At 39.3% G+C, this 13,994-nt stretch overlaps 1 protein-coding gene across 4 annotated transcripts in view; it reads right to left on the bottom strand.

Moving 5' to 3' along the window:
• Positions 1 to 13,994, bottom strand: part of LOC105474038 (protein phosphatase, Mg2+/Mn2+ dependent 1H) — a 366,109-nt gene that overhangs the window by 285,725 nt on the left and 66,390 nt on the right. The gene's annotated exons all lie outside the window — the stretch shown is intronic.

Genomic DNA, 13,994 nt, shown 5'->3' with positions numbered 1-13,994 from the left:
CCTGATCTCAGACTTCCAGCCTCCGGAACTGAAAAGTAAATTTGTTGTTTATAAACCACTCAGTCTGTGATACTTTGTTATAGGAGCCCAGACTAAGAAATAACAAAGACGCCATCAGAGAAATGAAAATCAAAACCACAATGAGATACCATCTCATACCAGTTAGAATGGCAATCATTAAAAAGTCAGGAAACAACAGGTGCTGGAGAGGATGTGGAGAAATAGGAACACTTTTACATTGTTGGTGGGACTGTAAACTAGTTCAACCATTGTGGAAGAGAGTGTGGTGATTCCTCAAGGATCTAGAACTAGAAATACCATTTGACCCAGCCATCCCATTACTGGGGATATACCCAAAGGATTATAAATCATGCTGCTATAAAGACACATGCACACATATGTTTATTGCGGCACTATTCATAATAGCAAAGACTTGGAATCAACTGAAATGTCCATCAGTGACAGACTGGATTAAGAAAATGTGGCACATATACACCATGGAATACTAGGCAGCCATAAAAAAGGATGAGTTTGTGTCCTTTGTAGGGACATGGATGCAGCTGGAAACCATCATTCTCAGCAAACTATCACAAGAACAGAAAACCAAATACCGCATGTTCTCACTCATAGGTGGGAATTGAACAATGAGATCACTTGGATGCAGGAAGGGGAACATCACACACTGGGTCCTATTGTGGGGAGGGGGGAAGGGGGAGGGATAGCATTAGGAGATATACCTAATGTAAATGACGAGTTAATGGGTGCAGCACCAACATGGCACATATATACATATGTAACAAACCTGCACGTTGTGCACATGTACCCTAGAACTTAAAGTATAAAAAAAAAAAAAAAGAAATGTTATTTTTTATAGAAAAATGCCATAATGTACATAGAGGAATTGATAATTGGAGAATAATCATTCTGCAATCTGCAATGACATAATTGGTTTGGGCAAAGATCATCCGCAGATGCTAAATCTCCTAGATGAAAGATTATTGTCAAAAGAGTGGCTACATGGTGCCACCTCACAGATTGCTTGCTAATTTCATGGAGACAAACATACCTTTAAAAGGGAAAGACATGGTGAAAGCAAGTGATCAAACATGCGTCCTGTGAGTGGGACGACCCGGCACTCCATGAGCAGGATACACCTCCTGATGTGTTGCACCTTGAAATGCACAGCATCAGCTAGAAAGTATTCTTCCCAATCTAACTAAGCCTTAAGGCATAAATCCCAGTGTATGGGAAACAAAGGAGATAGAGAACTGGGCTAAACATCACAAGGAAACAACTAGAAAAAACTAAAACATTATGATAGTCTGTAGAAAACTAGTTTGGTTTCTTCAAAAGGTCAACCTTATTATTATAAAGGCCATAAAAAGACATTTCTGGGATTGGGCCGGCGGGGGAATGCGAATATGGACCAGATGTCATGAATCAATGAGAAGTTTCTTGGGGGCAATAATGGTTTGTGCTTCTGTAGGAGAAATGTGCTTGTTCTTAGGTGATTCAGAGTGAAATGTTTAAGGGTTAGATAATGTAAAAGGATTCAAAGAAAAAAATGTATTTAGGGAGATAAAGCAAACTAGCGAAATGTTAATAACACGAATCTAGGTGAAAGATAGGTACACATTAAGTTATTTTTTCAACACTTCTACATGTTGGAAATGTTTAATAAAAGGTTGAGAGAAAAATCTACATCTTGCTTTAATCCTATGAGGAAATGAAAGTTTTTACAAATGCATACAATAAAATGTTAAAACATATGTAAAATTCAAAATTATGGAAAAAAGGAATAAAAGAAAATATCAAGAATAGGAGGAGTTTCAATGCACATGTACTAATCACAGTTCAGATACTTATTAAAAATTAAGCCTCAAATGTAGTTCTCGGTTTCCTGGCTGCCATAGCAGAACTGTGGCCACTGTCGCAGATTTCCATCATCCAAAGGCCAACGCTGCTAGTTCTGTAGGGAAACTAGAGCTGGTTCAGAGGAAATGCTTCTTCCCATGGGTTTCCTAAGGGAAAAACTCATTGATAAAGGGAGCAACATCCTCATCATCACCCCCACAATATACACAAGGGAAAGGGAGCCTTTTCCTTTCTATTGTCTGTCTTGCTATAGAAGATAAGGGGGTAGTTCCAAAGTCAAGTTCACTTAAAGCCCTGTTGGGAAGAGACGTAGGTAGGGATGAAGAATAAAGACAAAATTCACGGAGTACTACAGAGGTGGCCAAGCTGCACATCATTCAAAATAACTTCCATAGATGCCATCTGCTCCAAAACAATTTTTTGATAAAAAGCTGGGCAGCAGACCAAAAAAAAAAAAAAAAGAAAAAAATGACAAAAACCATCATTTTCTGTTTGTTGCTCACATAAGGAAATAAGATTGATTTCTGTATTGTTGAAAAGAGATCACCTTTTTCTTTAAAGCTGAGCAGCACATTTACTGTTGAACTCTGACAAGTATAAACAGTGTAGAACTTCTGGAAAAACTAGATAACTCAGGCAACTCTCACCGCAATGGATGGCCACCCCACCTGCACATAGCCAGAGTTTTTCTTAAAAGTTACTCTGGTCTGCTGCAACTCAGGAATGATCTACAGTCTAGAAAATCTTAGATAACTTCTAATTATTTGGGGTAGTCACAGGGGTGGGGGTGGCCAGGAGTGACCTTGGCAAGTTACTCATAGCTCAGTTTTTCCACCTAAAAATGAGGATAATTTAGTATTTAACCTCTCAGGGTTATGAAGATCAAATGAGTTTTATAACAACCTGTGAAAGCCTGGTATACTGTAAAGCCTCAAAAATGTTATAGCACACTTATTTTTTAGGTAGATTCATGTTCCTAAGTAATAGCCATGAAATCATGAGTATCACATCAAAGCTTTACTTTTCTCTAATAGACATTGAGAGACTGTGCCTCCTAAATCATTTTATAGCCCTCAGAAATAGGTAAATATTTGTCACTCTCTTCTGGAAGGCAGAATAACACAAAAGCATAAAAATAAAAAATTTAGAAGTATGTTTGTTTTGGGAAAAAAGAGGGAGGATAGACCAAAATTTTCTTCTAATGGTCAAGAGATATTTCCTTCGACCCTGACCTTCACCCATGGTATAGGCTCAGCATAAGCTTCAGGGATTAGACATCTGTTAACTTCGTTTCCTCTAAACCAGTCACTTTCCAGAGTCAAACGTAGAAGGAGGGTCAGCAAAAACCACTGTGTTAGAATGCTCTTGAAAAATTTCCCCATGTGATAAAGAATATACTGATCCCAGTCAATAGTAGAATAATACGCCAAAAGCTAGGGTGACTAGCAATCCCAGTTTACCGGACACTATTCTGGTTTTAGTGCTGAAAGTTCTCCCACCCTCTCGGTTCCCAGCAAACCACAATGTTGGTAACCTTCCTCAAAGCTCACTTGCTCTTCGTGTAAAACACTGCTCCAAGCAACACAGACTAGAGACTTTTTAAGTTGGAAACTGACATAGGTATTAGACGGCACGTCCAACAAACTACTGAATCTAAAGTTGAGGAAAGCAGAAAGGGGCAAACTGTACTTCAGACACACCCAGAACCCAGAGAGGATTATCTCTGAGGCGATGAGCAGAAACAGGTTGTCATGGCATAAAGCCCAAGAGTCAGAACAGATTTTGAACATTGTGGTGCCAAAAGTGCTAAGGTTTCAATTAGCAGTGAGAAAAGATGACTTCTTAGGACCCAACACCACTGGGCTAATGTGTTACATTTGGGGCCGATTCCTTGGATCCCTGGGATTTCGAGCTATATGAATCCAGTCTTCCAGTTATCAGTAGAAAGTTCAAGACTTTTCCATCTAAAGCACCCATGTTATTCCAGGTCTCTGGGCCTGTGAATGAACTGTCAAGTGAAAAGTCAACAACTGAGTCTGATTTTCGTGCTTCTTTGCATGTCTGGCAATTTTTAATTGGATTCCTGACACTGATTTTGAGCTTATTTGGTAGTGGATATTTTTGTATACCCACAAATATTATTGAGCTGTGTTCTCAAACAAAGGGACATAGTTACTTTGAAAGAGTTTGATCCTTGCAGATTTTCCTTTTAAGATGTGTTATGTGGGATGGGACTGTGTTAAGTCTACAGCTGATTATCCCCTACTATTTAAGGCAAGACCCCTCCTAATGCACTGTGAATGAGGTTTTCCCATTTGGTTGATGGAAGAGGCACTATTCTTGGCTCTGTGCAAGCACCGGGTACTGTTCCCCCTAATGCATTTGGATGGCTTCTTCTCCAGCTGGTTTCCTATGAATGTGCTGATCAGAACCTTGGTGAATACTTGAGGTAGACTCTCTCTGCAGATCTCCAGAACTCTCCCTCTGTACAACTATGTCTTCTCTAGGACACTGTTCTGTGAAATCTAGCCTTCTTGGTCTCCTCAGACTCTCAACTCTTCTTCAACTCAGAGGGTTTACTTGGTTCTGCCTGGGTGGGGAACCTCTCAAATGAGCATAAGTTAAAAAGGGGGCAATCTCTCAAAGTGGGGACAATCACAGGGCTCACCCCATTTGCTTCCCATCTTTCAGAGATTACTGTCTTTTGTTGCCTGATGCCTAGTGTCCCACAAACCATTATTTCATGTATTTAGTTTGTTGTCTCTTTTTTTATTGTGTCAGACGAGATGGTACATCCAATGTATTACTGTTACTTCATCTTGGTTGGATGCAGAAATAATTCCAGGCTAATTTTCAAGCTAGATGAAGGATATTGAATGTTCCCAGTACAATGAAATGATAAATGTTTGAGATAATATGGTAATTACCCTGATCTGATCTGATATATTATATGTATTGCAACATCATTATGTATCCCATAAATATGTATAACTATGTGTCAATTTTAAAAATTAAAAATTAAATGAGGGAATCTTTGTCAACATTTTAAAAATGAACTGATGCCAAACAGGATCTGACACTGTATCTAGTACTGCAAAGAAAATTTTACTTTAGAGAGTGAAGCAGTATTTATAACAATGGATGGGATCTTGTGACCTTGTGGGTGATCACAAGAGCACGAAAGATCCCTACAGCTTAACAGAGTACCACGCACTTGGCATTTTGTCACAATAATCTATTTCACCTCCTAGCTATGCTAGGACATTAATTTACCTAAGAATTGTCTTTTCTTAAATTGGGTAATACCTAGGTCTAATGTGTATAGTGATCATTATAGCAGTTTATGAATCAGACTCAAAGGTGTGGAAGGATCTTCAGGAATCATATAATTCCCTGCTGTCTTCACCTTCAGTGAAGACCAGATTTCAGTGTGTGCGCGTGGTGGAGAAAGGCGGGATGTACCTTATTTACCACAGCATCCCTAGCACCCAGCAAAGGGCTGGCACAAAGACAGCTCTCAAATATTTTAACAAACAAATAAAGGAAGGAAGGAAGGATTGCTACTGTTTTGGCCAGTTAAATATGTAACATGAACTCCTTTCAGTGGTTCCAAGGCATCTTGAGTGAAACACATATACCCTCCTTTGTCCTCCTGGTTTGGTGAGAAGCAAAGGGAAGAAGAATGGTGGTTGTGATCAATGAGAACACAGATAACTCATTTTTGTAGCTGTTACCCAACTAATCCTAGTTTTTAAAAAATGTTATTTTACTTATTCACATAATAGATAAGATTATAAATCACTCCAAAGACATAACATCTTCTTATAAAACAGCCTCACATGCTCTTTATAAGTCCAAATTGAAAGCTCTCTTTTAGTCTTCATGAGGATGCCTCAGGAAAAGATTCAGCTGTTTTGGGTCTGGATTCAAGTCCACTGCATGTCAAGTTTTTAAATTTTATTTAAGCCCTTCATGCTGAAGCTCAAATTCATGTTATCACATTGCTGTCACCGAAGGTCCTACTCAACCTTCTCCTCTCCAAATTAGACCATCGTTGCTTGCTCTTTATACTAGCCCCTCATACCTCTGAACTTTATATTAAACATTTATTTATATTGTGCACATGATATTTTATTGTACTTATTTGAAGGCACAATTAGTTTTCTTTGTGAGGGTTTCATGAGGGCAGTCATGCACCCAGGTCAGCACCTTGCATATATTTTTATATAATAATTATTTAATGTATATACCCTTATCTATTTGTCATGAGCCTTCAGACTTTTTATGGCTTCCCTTTGACCCATCTTTCAAAAATAAGTCCTAGTACACATTTGCAATGGATCCCCAAATGGACCATTACCACCACCACCACCATCAACCCACCAACCCCCTACCACCCCACCACCCCCCTACCTCTCCCCGGATAATCTCTCCATTGCTTTCACTTCCATTTGATTTCACATCTCTTTCAGTAGCTGCCACAGAGAGCCTTGTATTAAATTACATAATCAGGTATCTTTCTACCCTATTAAATTGACAAGAATCCAGAATCAGAACTCAGTAGAATTCATCTTTGTGCTGCTTGCAGGATGTGGCCCAGAGACTGGGGTACAAATAATTATATTATGCTATTATTGATTACAGGCACCGATTGAGATTGGCTAAGCCTTTTCCTAGGGTTTCTAGCCAGTTTAATAGGCTAATTTAGGCTTACTTTTTAGCCCTGGTAAGTGTAAGTGCAAAGAGGAAATGCTTTTTTTCGTCGTTGTTGTTGTTGTTGTTTTCATAAATAACTCTACAAGTTTCCTAAAAGTTTGCTTTTCAGAAACCACTTGTAAGTATGCAATCTCTCTCCCCGACTGTCCACACCTCCACAGGGCAGAAATGTGTGTGTAAACTGCCATTCCTAGTGTCCCAGCAGGTCTCCCCAAGCTTTCAAAACTGTCCTTAAACTTTTGTAGTCAAATTTTACACTGTGTCTAATGCTCAGTTGAAGGGAAAAGTGAAAGGCTTGTCATCAAAATCATCTTAAGGCTTTAAGCAAATAAGGAGATATGGGTAAACATGACTATTATTCAATGTCAGTTTTATTCCTCAGCTGTAACACCTTTATAATTTCACTGCTTTGGTAAAATACAGGAGCTTTAAATACCTCTCACTCTCTGCCAGATAAGGAAGATGAACAGTCACGGGGGACAAAATTTTTTAATTCATAGAATTTCAAGAGAATGTAATCTAAAACGCATTTTAAAGATATTATTTCTTCCTTTATTCTAATTGTCACACATTAATTTCTCATTATTTGCCTCATACTATGTACAAACAAAATGAGCTAAAAAATCTGTAAAAATCAGAAGCTAAGTTAGTAGCAACAGGCTGACAATTACCATAATGGATATATATTAATTCCATAACCATATACATTGATCCAGCTTCAGTAACAGCAGCAAATGCTATCCCTGGAAAAGACAGGGGAGGGGTAGCTTAAGGAAGTGGCTGTATTAGGAAACAAGCCACTAGGAAGCACGCGATCTTCAATTGTAGTTCCTCATTAACATTCATCCAAAAAACAAGGGAGAAATAGTGTGTAAAAAGCAAGGTCAGATCTCAAAATAGGTGGATGTTACATTTTCACAACTAGCTCTGGAATCAGTAATTTGTTCATTTTTGTGCCTTTTCCAGCTCCACAGGTAAAGCAAGATGCTCAAATGTCTATTTTCAAAGTGAACCCTGCAGTGACTTGCATTTTAAACAGCATGGTGCATTATCTTTAATAATAGCACTGGCCACATTTTGGAGGAAGTTAACTGTCTCAGCAAATGACAGAAAATGATCCTTTCACATCTGCAGCTAGTAATCTAAGCTCTGAATAGTGATTCATTCACATCAGTCAGTCAAATAATGGCCTAATTCTTCTTCCAAATTTATACTGCTTATTGTCTTATGGAACAATCACAAAATCTGAGGTTAGGAAGTAGATCACCTGAATGAGAAGAAACAAAGCTATCATCTGACACCAATGCTTGCCACCAGGCCCTTCACATCCCAAGGGACAAAGCCCCTGCATGGAAATAACCCAAGGAGGGGGCACATCCATTGTTGCTGTGGGGGCCACCTTCTGCCTAGCATTTCCTCAGTAGGCTTCTCTTTCACTTCTTAAGTGACACTCAAGAGTTAGAAGCACAGAATTAAAAAGGAATATAGCACGTGCTAACAGAGAACATCATAAACCCAAGAGGCTGAAAGAAAAAGTTAGCATGTGTCCTTGTCTTCTGGGGAGATTCTCATGCTGCTATGAAGAAATACCTGAGACTGGGTAATTTATTTAAAAAACAGGTTTAATTGACTCACAGTTCTGCATGGCTGGGAAGGCCTCAGGAAGCTTACAATCGAGGAAGAAGGAGAAGCAAACACATCCATCTTCATATGGCAGTGGGAAGAAGTGCAAAGCAAAGGGGGGAAGTCCCTTGTAAAACCATTAGATCTCATGAGAACTCACTATCATGAAAACAGCATGGGGGTAACCACCCCCTCGATTCAATTACCCTACCGGGTCCCTCTCATGACACATGGGGATTATAGGAACTACAATTCAAGATGAGATTTGGGTGGGGACACAAGCAAACCACGTTAGAGGGGATGTTGAAAAGAATCAACAATCGAAACCTCTGAAAGTATACCTTTCAAGCCTAAAGATCTTAATATATATCCATTAAAAAAATCAAGAAACAAAACAGGCAAAAAGCTCTATGTCACCTAAACTGATAATTATGGGAAAAGCAGAACTCAGACTTTGAAAATGATTTATATAAACTGTTTCATCTTGCAGATGAAGAAAATGAACTGTAGAAAATTCTCCAAGATCTCCAAGGTCATATGGTGATGACCCTGATTATGACGTACTGAATCCCTGACGCATCTCCTACAACTCAGTGTTGAAAGGCTCAGCATGCCTTGGTGCTCCTCCTTCCAAGCGTAAAGATTAAATTTACGACATCACTATAACCTCTGCCTTCTAAAGAATCACATTCCTATATCCCCTGCTCCAATTTACAGCAGTTTGAATTGTTGCTATTAAGTTTCCTGGCCACAGAAATGATGGGGCTGTTGGATGAACATGGCTTAACACGGACTGACTGGGTGTGGGAAAATGAAACTGCACCCTCTCTTATTTTGTGTTTTATCATTTACCCATCTCTTCCACATATATCATCTTCCTTAACACTCCAACAATCCTGTGTGGCAGAAAGAGCAGGCATTACACCTCCCTTCTTCTAGATAAGAAAACTGAGTCTCGGACCTGCCTAATTGCAACAAAATATAATACAAATAAGATGATATTGGAAACTAAGACAGACAGTGAGATTTATTGAGACTAGCATCAACTTAAAAATTGAACTAGACTAGGTTAAAATCCCACTTGCTTCCTTACTGGCAAAATAAGCTATGGGCCTCATTTCTCTCCTCTGAATCGGAGCTACTATAACCACCTTCCTTCCAGGCATTTTTGAGGATTAGACGGAGATTCTGCAAAACGCCTGGCACAGCAGCAGTCTCTCAGCAAACGCCGGCTAGCATTAGGAAGCACTAAAATTAAACATTCCAACAAATCACAAGTTTCAAGTCCTGGAAACTGTAAGTAGATAATACTAACAGTTTCATTTAAATTACAGAATCTTCAGACATGGAGTTGACAACAGTTGATTAGCTTCAGTTGACATTCATAGCCATCCCCTTTTCTATTTGTTCAAGTATTTCTGGCTCTATTGACTTTCTATGACTTTTTGCAGGTTGCTTTCTCCTTGTCAGACACATTGCACACTTTGTATATTCAAATACATGTCTTATTCTCCATTTTACTCCCAGTAATAGATCGTTTAATTCCAGAAGAGAAACCATATGGTTATAGAGAAAGAGGCAGGTGAGGAAATGAACCCTCACCGCTAAGACTTCCTGGAAGGAATCAGTGAGTCTCATTCCCTTAAGCAGGGCACAGACCCAAACACTTCCTGGGCCAGAATGCCGTATCTAGGGCACCGAGGTGCTTGCAGCAAGCTGGAGAGCATGTGTCCTTTCTAAAGGGGCAGCTTGTACACAGCTCCAGCTGCCTGGGAATATGGCTCAGTGTTACCAAGTCTCCCAGCATTTCAATGAAAGCCAAGAATCTATATTATGAAAAATTTCTAGATTTTTGAAAATACGATGTGGGCCAAACCAAATAATGCTTATGTGCAAATCTGGCCCATGGGTCACCAACATTTCCTGTGTTACCCTAAAGCCTTCTGAGATCTAATATACCAAATTGCAGAGAAACTCTGCTCTGGAGTTTTCTACCTGGAAAGTTGTGCAGAGAGCAAAGATCATGAGAGACCCAGAGAGTGGGCTGCTGACATCAAAAGGATGAAATCTTAAACAGAATCCATTGGAAAGTAGGAAGATGGAGAAGTCAGGGGTTAGGATATAAGATGGCTGCTGGCCCCAGGAGAGGCAAGAGTTCTTATGGTCAGAAGATGACAGCAAGAGTGATTAGCTGGAAAACAAGGCCATTGAGAGAGGTTTTTGCACGAAAAAACAGATATAAGGGCTTTTCACTACATATAAGGCTGTGATCTAAATAAACTTGAATGTCTGAGAGAGGCAAACTGATTTGAATACTTTTGAGCATCTATCGAGTCTTCAAGGCTTTCAGATGCATGAATGATATATGATCCTTAGGCCTCTTTCAAAGACTTTGTTTTGATGACATCACCCATGACTCTTTGAATGTCATTTCTAGAGGGGTGAAATGGAAGGAAACTTGGAATAAAAACAAATGTAAAAGAATCTTTGTGAATTTGGTATACAGCTTTTACAGATATGTACAGACATCTATCTTCTCTGATGAAACAAACCTAGAAGTAGTAAAGAGTCAGCACTTTAATATCGTATTTAGAAATATATGACTCATGGCATAATCAACTTTAAAAAGTGTGCTGAGAAAATCCATTAGTCAGAGATTCCAATCATTCTTTTATACATGAAAGGCAGAGATATAGTAAAACACCAATTTATCCTTTATCATTTAATTTAACAGACATCATTTCTATCTTTTTAAAATTGCTTTAGTGAAAATTCAATACGTTTTTAAATGATGATTTTTGCTCTCCAAGGTAGAATAATATCAAACAACCCTAAGAACCACTCAAGTTTTAAATTCACAGAAATTACATTATACAACACTGATTCCCCTTACAGAGCTGTTTTTGTTTGTTTTTGTTTTTAGACAGAGGCTCACTCTGTCACCCAGGCTGGAATGCAGTGGCATGATCTCAGTTCACTGCAACCTCCGCCTCCTGGGCTCAAGTGATCCTTCCACCTCAGCCTCCAGTGGAGCTGGGACTGCAGGTGCATGCCACTACACCTGGCTAATTTTTCTGATTTATTTATTTATTTATTTTTTATTTTTGTAGAGATAGGGGTCTCACCATGTTGCCAAGGCTGGTCTCAAACTCCTGGGCTCAAGCAATCCTCCTGCTCTCACCTCCCAGTGTTGGGATTACATGCGTGAGCCACTGTGCCTGGCCCAGAGCTGTTTAAGTAAAAATGATTATAACTTTAACCACACCCCATTATTGACAAATGTAGACTTTATAGTCCAAATATTCCTATTCAGAGATACTCATTCAAAATGCAAAAGGGTGTCTAATACTATGGCTACATTGTTGATCACCTGTATTCCATTTCCCACAAGTGAATTTTCAACAGACTCACTTTCACACTTAAGGTAATATACCATTAATGTTCCCCAAAAGAAAGCAAACGTGTAGAAGCAATGCTGCCATTCTCTGTAAACCTAAGTTTGGAAAATTTTAAATTTGCTTGTTAAGTAAGAGTTAATCTGACTCTTACTATAGGCACTATAGGGTTGCTATTGTCTTAAGCTGTAGCATCAAGGTGGATGAAAAGGGAGAACTGAGATTTCAGGAAAAAGGTGGGTTTAATTTTAAAGCTGGAAAAGGGTTCAGGGATATTCTCTCATTTGACAGACATAGGAAACACAGTCACTAAACATGACTAAGACTGCTGCCCAATTTGTCAGTAGAATTCAGGTATCCTAATTTCATTCCCAATGCTTTTTCCATTGAGGCTCTTGATAAAAACTGGCAAAGCAATAAATCTAACCATGAGACATAAGGATCTTTTCTAACTCCATTCATCCACATCATTGTTATTATCTCATTTTGCACATTCATCTGCAAGCACCAACACTTTAACTTTAGAGCAGTTGTTCTACTGCAGGGGACATTTGGCAATGTCTGAAGACAGTTTGGTTGCAGCAGCCAGGTGAGGGTGCTACTGGCATCTAATGGGCAGAGCCCGGGGATGCTGGCAAACATCCTGTAATGTGCAAGACAACCCTCAACAACAAAAATTAGCCCACCCAAAATGTCCTTACTGCCAAGGATATAAAAGCCTGGTCTACAGCTAATGTAAGAAGGTGGGCATTTCTTCTACAAAGCAAGTTTGCAGTAATAAAGTTGAGTATGGCATTACTGTTGAAGCATGGTACATAACTGGTAAGGTAAGAACTAATACTAGTTTAAAAAAATCAGAAACAGGCATTATATTTAAAGAAGTAAGATAACACGAACCTAGAGTGACTGGCCACTTAGCTGACATTCTCATGCCACCAGAATTTGTGAACTGTGCAACGAGCACTTGCTAGTTTTGTCTGCTAGGTAGAATTTTAGCTTTGCAGGATTGCAGAATATTTACCATTGCTGTCAGTTTAGAACAACCAATTTACTTTTATGTTGCAGGAACAAAATACACATAGATATATGAAAACTTTTTTAATATTGAAATTCATGCAGGAAAATTAGATTTGGAAATCCAAACCTCTCTTTAACCCTTAACTGCTTTATCTTCCCACTGAGAACTTCTTAAATCAAAGTAGTCTTTCTTAAAACTAGAATTATCACATAATAATAGTGGAACAGTTTCATACACACAGGTACAATATGGGTAAAATGTTTTTATGAGAAACATGCTTTCAATGTGCAACTCAAGTAAGCTAAGCCTACAAGAAATGGCACAAATTTGAGTAAACTGTTTCCCTTGTATAACGTTTGAAAATAATTTTGAAGTCTAAAAGGCCTCAATAGACTATTTCAGGATTATTATTTTTTAAAGGTGAAGCTTTAAGATGATAATTTGAGCACTCACAATGAGAAAAATGCCCACTCCTCATTAGGGCCAAATGAATGCTCTCTGGGCAGAGGGAAAGAGCACTTGGCTGGCTGGCCAAATCCTGTGGATGATTATTTTTCCTTTTGTTCATTCTCTCCAATTAAGAGTGAAGACTACGTCTGTCACTAGGGAGGGATTCCAAAGAAGCCCCTCCTGAGAAGGTGCCCTTCCATTTTATGTAGTAGCCTGACAAGGATCTGGTCCAAGCTTTTCAAAAAGACGTCAGCAGAGCTCCTCAGCTCCCCAGAATAACTGCTCTGTCCAAGCAGCTGGCTTCCAACCATCCCACAAACTGCCATCCAGAGACACATTTATTCATGTGGTTCCTTCCCTCCACCCCATCACCGTCGCTGTCTGTAATGCCCTCCCCTCCTCTGTCTCTCTAGTCTCCACATGCCCTTCAGGGTTTAGCTCCTAGTTTTGACCTCCCTACTCTCAAACCTTCCCACCATGAACTTCACCCTCACTTGAATTCCAACTGCATTCTCTCTGGATCATTTTTTCTAGCCCTTTATCATTTTTTAAAATCTCTTCTAGATTATTAAAGGCCTCACTTAACCTCTGTCTCCTGGGCTCAAGCTATTCTCACGCCTCAGCTTCCTGAGTAGCTGGGACTACAGGCATGCGCCACCATGTCCTGCTGATTTTTTATATTTCTAGTAGAGACAGGGTTTTGCCATGTTGCCCAGGCTGGTCTTGAACCCTGGGATCAAATGATCCACCTGCCTTGGCCTCCCACAGTGCTGGAATTACAGGTATGAGCCACCATGCCTGTCCTAAAGGTCTCACTTCTAATAGGTTTCTCTTTCTAGGTAGAGAGAATATTAAAAAGTATATTTTTCAGACTCCCTATAAGACCCAATTGAACCCCCAAATTGTTCTTGACCAGT

Source organism: Macaca nemestrina, chromosome 10 (assembly GCF_043159975.1).
Source record: "Macaca nemestrina isolate mMacNem1 chromosome 10, mMacNem.hap1, whole genome shotgun sequence".
Taxonomy (NCBI): Eukaryota; Metazoa; Chordata; class Mammalia; order Primates; family Cercopithecidae; genus Macaca; species Macaca nemestrina.
Note: the sequence above shows the minus strand (reverse complement) of the source record. Positions and strands in the feature narration are given on the sequence as shown.